Here is a 7,717-nt window from a genome sequence, read left to right on the forward strand (position 1 = left end):
GACCAAGGACATTTTTGAAGCCAATTTTCTTGTAATGTACGTTTAAGGGCAGACTTTTTCGTAATTGCTAAACAATGTAGGGACTTGGGAAGACTCTGTTGGGTTAACAACCCAACAGAGTCTTCCCATTTTCTAATTTTACTTGCCGGAGGAAAAAAAATAAATGGATTTTTTTTCTCTGGCCTGTCACTTTAAGCCATTTTGATAGTTTCGGAAATTTCCTTGATATCTGATTGGTTGTTATAATCTCAACTTACCAATGAAATAGAGTGTTAATATTAAATAAATTAACCATTGGCTGCGAAATGAGTTATGTACAATGAAATAGTTTGTTCTGGTTACACATTCACTCGATTACTTTACCGACTTACAAATTGAATCGATTAGTTTTTTATTTCTAATTCATGTGCGCCCGCGGACCCATATACAGAAAACGGGTGGGGACAAATATTTGTTTTTTGCGACAATAACACAAGGGCGCATCCACGGCAGAACACTGACTTGTTATGTTGATACTTTGTGTGCAAGGATCAATTCAGTAGAAAAGTCAACAAAATAAACGGCTTACAGTCACTGACCAAATGAGTTTGCTGCTTAGAGTGTATATTTTTCCAAAAAATATTTGAAAATTTCCCCTCTTGGAAGTGTAGTTCAATTTTAATCAATACCTCGTTTAAATAATTCACAGAAAAGCCAAAAATGTTGATCTTTGAACATAAACATAACATGTTGATGACAAAAAAAGTTGGAATAATGTTTTTCGCTCTGTGTATGGTGAATTATGGTGTTACAACTTGATTTTGTATGTTACTTGCTTAGAATTGAAATTTCCCCTTTTATGCGTGAATTATCCCCCCTCTCAGGGGACCCGACCCCTTTCCCCCAAAACTGAAAAAACACTGACATGATACTCATTGCTATTTTATTTTTTATATCTATTCTTGTTTTAGGGACAGGGACAAGAAAAGGAATGAAACGAAAGTGGGCCAGCGAAGAGAACATATGTTTCATGAACTTTTTTAGAGATGAATTAAGAGAAAAAATAATGCCATCTGGCTCAAAAATAATGGGGTCCCTAAAAATACTTACCGGAAGAACAGTGGCCCAGATAAGGGCAAGGGTCCATAACATTATTATGAAAAAACAAAAATGGAAAAAGAATTGTTGAACTGTGGAATATGTTTATGCCCCTGGTAGGGTGGCATATAGCAGTTGAACTGTCCATCAGTCAGTCAGTCTGTCCATCTGGCCGAAAACTTATATGGCCATAACTTTTTCAATATTGAACATAGCAACTTGATATTTATACCCCTATTACAATTGGTAATGGGGGCTATATAGGAGTCACGTTTGTCGGTCTGTCCCGATATTTCATCCGATCTTCACCAAACTTGGTCAGTAGTTGTATGTAGATAATGTCTAGGTCAGTTTGAATATGGGTCATGCCAGGTCAAAAACTAGGTCATGGGGTCACTTAGTATGTTTTAAACTGTAAGTTTGTACGGACCATAGCTATGTCATTTATTGTTACATTTTAAATGACTCGGTACATTTGTTCACCATCATGGAACGGTGTGTCGCGTTAAAAAAAATTACGTCAATATCTCAAAGGTCAAGGTCACACTTGGGAGTTCAAAGGTCAAATGCTTGTCCGGGCCATAGCTTTGTTTTTTATTGTGAGATTTTAAAATCATTTGGCACATTTGTTCACCATCATTGAACAGTGTGTCGGGCGAAAGAATTACGTCGATATTTCCAAGAACAAGGGCACAATTTGAGTTTAAAGGTAAAAAATGGCCATAATTGAGCTTGTCTGGGCAATAACTATGTTGTTTATTGTGCGATTTTAAAATCGTTGGCTCTTTTGTTCACCATCATTTGACGGTGTGTCGCGCGAAAGAATTATGTCGATATCTCCAAGGTCAAGTTCGTAGTTTAGTTCAAAGGTCAAAAATGGCAATAAATTATCTTGTCTGGGCCATAAATATGTCATTCATTGTAAGATTTTAAAATGACTGTACATCAATTTTGTTCAAAGTCATTGGAAGGCTTGTCATGTGAAAGAATTCAAGAGTTCAAAGGTCAAAATGGCTATAAATGATAATGGCATAATGATTCTTAAAAAATCGCCATAAATTGTATTATCTTGTTTTGTGAAGACAGCATACAAAATAATCAATCAATCAATGCGGTATGTGGGGGTAACAGACAAAGCTCCAGTTGGCATGCATGTGCATCTTGTGAAGCTGCACATATTGAGTGGTTGAAAAAGTGAAGGTCAAGGTAATTCTTCAAGGTTAAATGTTAAATATATTGCTTTTGTCCGTCCGTCTGAAAACTTTAAAATTGTGCCATAACTTTTGAGCTCACCTGAGTGCAACATGCTCATGGTGAGCTTTTGTGATTGCCTTTTGTGCGTTGTATGTCGTCAACATTTTGCCTTGTGAACACTCTAGATTCCACATTTATTGTCTGATCTTCATGAAATTTTGCAGAACATTTGTCACATTGATACCTCGACTGAGTTCGAAACTGGGTCATGCTGGGTCAAAAATTAGGTCACTAGGTAAAAAAAACAACAAAAAAACTTGTGAACACTGTACAAGTCCAATCTTCATGTAACTTTGTCAAAATGTTTGTCTAAATGATATTTTGGTTGAGTTAAAAATTGGTTCCGGTCCGTTGAAAAACATGGCCGCCAGGGGCGGGGCAGTAAAAAAATTTCCTTATATGGCTATAGAGAAACCTTGTGAACACTTTAGAAGTCAAAATGTTTGCCTTATCATCATGAAACTTAATCAAAACATTGGTTTTATTTATATTTTGGACGAGTTCGAAAATGGTCCAGATCAGTGAAAAAACATGGCCGCCAAGGGGCGGGGGAGTTTTTCTTATATGTCTTTAGTTAAACATTGCTAACACTCTAGAGGCCACATTTATTGTCCATTCTTCATGAAATTTGGTCAGAAGTTTGGTCTCAATGATATCTTAGACGAGCTGAAAATGGTTACGTTTGCTTGAAAAACATGGCTGCCAAAGGGCGGGGCATTTTTCCTTATATGGCTATAGTAAAACGTTGTGAACACTCTAGAGGCCACATTTATTGTCCAATCTTCATGAAATTTGGTCAGAATATTTGTCTCATTAATATCTTGGATGGGTTTGAAAATTATTATGTTTGCTTGAAAAACATGGCTGCCATGGGGCGGGGCATTTTTCCTTATAAAAATGGCTATTGTAAAATCTTGTTAACACTCTTGAGGCCACATTTATTTTCCGATCTTCATGAAACTTGGTCAGAATATTCATCCCAAAAAATATCGTGGACAAGTTAAAAAATGATGCTGGTTGGTTGAAAAACATGTCCGCCAGGGGGTGGGGCATTTTACCTTATATGGCTATAGTAAAACTTTGTTAACACTCTAGAGGCCACATTTATTTTCTTATCTTCATGAAACTTGGTCAGAAGATTTGTCCTAATGATATCTTGGATTAGTTCAAAAATAGTTTTGTTTGCTTAAAAAACATGGCCACCAGGGGGCGGGGCATTTTTCCTAATATGGTTATGTATCATGCTTTTCTAAAACATTGTTAACACTCTGTAGGCCACATTTATTTTCCGATTATTATGAAACTTGGTCAGATGATTTGTCCTAATGATATCTTGGATGAGTTCAAAAATGGTTCTAGTTGGTGGAAAAACATGGCCGCTAAGGGGGCGTGTCATTTTTCCTTATATGGCTAAAGTAAAACCCTGTTAAAACTCTAGAAGCCATATTTATTGTACGATCATCATGACACTTTGTCAGAAGATTTGTCCCAATGATATTTGGACAAGTTTGAAATTGGTTCCAGTTGCTAAGAAAAACATGGCCACCAGTGGGCGGGGCATTTTTCCTTATATGGACTTATAAATCTTCTTGAAACTTTGTCAGTATATTAGTTTAAATGATATCTTGGATGTGTATTTCAAGTTGACATTTAAAGCTTTAACTTTGTATGATTCTAAATATGTGTCAATGCTGTCAGTTGAATTTTGAAATGTGAAGTTTTACATTTTTTGTAGATTAAATAATTTGTAAAATGTTGCAGTTTCGTCAATCAGTTTTATAAGACATTGAGCTTTAAATATGATGCAGATTGTAAGATTCTTAATATCTTTCAATATTGTGGATAAGTTTGAGATATCAAGCTTTGAATTTTATGCAAAGTGTATGATTTTAAAATGTTTTAATGGTGTTGATCCGTGTAATGAAGATTGCATAATTTTTATGTTTTAATTCTGTCTATTGGTTTTCAAAATGAAAGACTTTGATTTTGTAAGTGCACTTTTATCTCCTGAAAGATTCTTTTCTAGTGTTTAGTTTATATTTTAAGGCTGTTTGCAAACTCGAAGTGAAAACAGTTTCTATTACAATTTGGTAAGGACATGACATTGCATATCTGATTTTAAAATGTACTTTGCTGGCAACGTGTAATTTTCTGAAATGTCTTAGTAAGACTGTTGTTTGCAATCAAAAGGTCTGTGCTTCATATCCAGGGTAATGCATGTTTTTTGTCCAAATTTATGTCGATTCAGACATTGTTCTATGTAAATATGGGGTTTGCTTGAAGGTTCAGTCTATTTTTATGTCCCTCACTATAGTAGTGGGGGACATATTGTTTTTGTCCTGTCTGTTGGTTGGTTGGTTGGTTGATCTGTTTACGCCAACTTTAACATTTTGCAATAACTTTTGCAATATTGAAGATAGCAACTTGATATTTGGCATGCAAATGCATCTCATGAAGCTGCACATTTTGATTGGTGAAAGGTCAAGGTCATCCTTCAAGGTCAGAGGTCAAATATATGTGGCCAAAATCGCTCATTTTATGAATACTTTTGCAATATTGAAGATAGCAACTTGATATTTGGCAAGCATGTGTATCTCATTGAGCTGCACATTTTGAGTGGTGAAAGGTCACGGTCATCCTTCAAGGTCAGAGGTCAAATATATGTGGCCCAAATCGCTTATTTTATTAATACTTTTGCAATATTGAAGATAGCAACTTGAAATTTGGCATGCATGTGTATCTCATGGAGCTGCAAATTTTGAGTGTTGAAAGGTCAAAGTCATCCTTCAAGGTCAGAGGTTAAATATATGTGGCCCAAATCGCTTATTTTATGAATACTTTTGCACTATTAAAGATAGTAACTTGATATTTGGCATGCATATGTATCTCATAGAGCTGCACATTTTGAGTGGTGAAAGGTCAAGGTCATCCTTCAAGGTCAAATATATGGGTCAAAATTGCTCATGTTATGTTACTTCTGCAATATTGAAGCTAGCAATTTTATATTTGACATGCATGTGTATCTCATGGAGCTGCACATTTTGAGTGGTGAAGGGTCAAGGTCATCCTTCAAGGTCAAACGTTATATACGGGGACATGGGTTTCACAAACGCATCTTGTTGCGTATGTAATTAATTTTGCTTAATTTTTGTGATCCCCCGCCAACAGCGGAGGGATATTAATTTGGCGTTGTCCGTCTTTCCGTCTGTCCGTCCGGCACTTTTGTGTCCGGAACCATATCTTGGAAGTGCTTTGGCAGATTTCATTGAAACTTGGTATGAGTATATATATGGATAAGAGGATGATGCACGCCAAATGGCATTGTACATCCTTGAATAATAGCGGAGTTATGACCCTTTGTATTTGAAAAAATGCTTTTTTTTGTGTGTCCAGAGCCGTAACTTGTATCCAGAAGTATAATGGCGGGGGATATCAATTCAACGAATTTGCTTGTTAAATCAGTTTTTATTTTCATGATAATCATTTAGTTCGTACTGCAACTTATGATGGATTGTTACTACTATCTCCAGTTATTTGTTTGTCATGGGTCCGTCACCATTTATCTCTTATTAGCTCATCTATTTTTTGAAAAAAAATTATGAGCTATTGTCATCACCTTGGCGTCGGCGTTGGTGTCCGGTTAAGTTTTGCGTTTAGGTCCACTTTTCTCAGAAAGTATCAATGCTATTGCATTCAAACTTGGTACACTTACTTACTATCATGAGGGGATTGGGCAGGCCAAGTAAGATAACTCTGGCGTGCATTTTGACAGAATTATGTGCCCTTTTTATACTTAGAAAATTGAAAATTTTGGTTAAGTTTTGTGTTTAGGTCCATTTTATTCCTTAAGTATCAAAGCTATTGCTTTCATACTTGCAACACTTACTAACTATCATAAGGGGACTGTGCAGGCAAAGTTATGTAACTCTGACTGGCATTTGGACGGAATTATGGGCCCTTTATACTTAGAAAATTGAAAATTTTGTTAAGTTTTGTGTTTTGGTCCACTTTACCCCTAAACTATCATAAATATTGCTTTCGTACTTCGAACACTCGCATACTATCATAATGGTACAGTAAAAGGACAAGTTGCATAACTCTTGTTGTCATTTTTACGGAATTATGGCCCTTTTTTGACTTAGTAACTTTGAATATATGGTTAAATTTTGTGTTTTGATCCACTTTACTTCTAAAGTATCAAGGCTATTGCTTTCAAACTTCAAATACTTTCATGCTATCATGAGGTTACTGTACCTGGCAAGTTGAATTTTACCTTGACCTTTGAATGACCTTGACTCTCAAGGTCAAATTATTAAATTTTGCAAAAAATGCCATAACTTCTTTATTATGATTAGATTTGATTGATACTTTTACAAAACTACTCTTACCTGACATACCACAATAGACTCCACCCAAACCATTCCCCGTGCCCTGCCCCCCTCCCCCCCCCTTAATTTTTTTTTTTTTTAAGATCATCTCACAAATGACCACCACACCCTCACACTATACCCCCGACCCCACCCCCCAATTTTTTTTTAAGCGGTTATTATTTTTATTATTTTATGTTTGAAATACCGTCCAACCATCGCACCCAAGAATCCCCCCCACAACCCCCCCCCCCGGAATCCCCCTTATTGTTGTTTTTTTGTGTTTTTTTTTTAAGATCATCTCACAAATGACCACCATCCCCTCACACTATAACCCCCCCCCCCCCCCCAATTTTTTTTGTGAAACTTAAAAAACAAAAATATTTATTTTTATTATTTTATGTTTGAAATACCGTCCAACCATCGCACCCAAGAATCCCCCACCCCTCCTCCCCGATTTTATTTTATTATTGCATTTTTTTTCCCGCATTTTTGGAAGATAATGTAATAAATGTCCACACCACCACACTATACACCCCTCTTCACTCCACCCCTCCCTCTTTTGTGATTGAAAATGAAAGTCCCTTCACCTTTAAAAAGAAAATAGATGAGCGGTCTGCACCCGCAAGGCGGTGCTCTTGTATAATACTTGAATTGAGCATTTCACAATCTGACAATCATGCATATCATTTATTAGTTTCATAATAAAACGTCTGACAAGGGTCAGATAATTTTAACATATATTGTTGTTATAATTTGTCATGTGTTGTATGAATAAATGACACTTCCATGATAGAGAAAATTTAAATATATTTTTAGAGACATTTGTAAAATGAAAATGAAATAACTATACATTTTACAGTGGCTAGTCGTACGGCTAGACAAGAGGCTAGCCGCACGGCCCCGTACGGGTAGACAATAGGTTTGCCGTACGGCTCTGTACGTATAGCCTTTCCTATGGATATTGTCTAAGTTAAAGACAACCATTTTCAGTGAACTGATATATTGCTTGTATGAAA

The sequence above is a fragment of the Dreissena polymorpha genome, chromosome 2, assembly GCF_020536995.1.
Source record: "Dreissena polymorpha isolate Duluth1 chromosome 2, UMN_Dpol_1.0, whole genome shotgun sequence".
Classification (NCBI taxonomy): Eukaryota; Metazoa; Mollusca; class Bivalvia; order Myida; family Dreissenidae; genus Dreissena; species Dreissena polymorpha.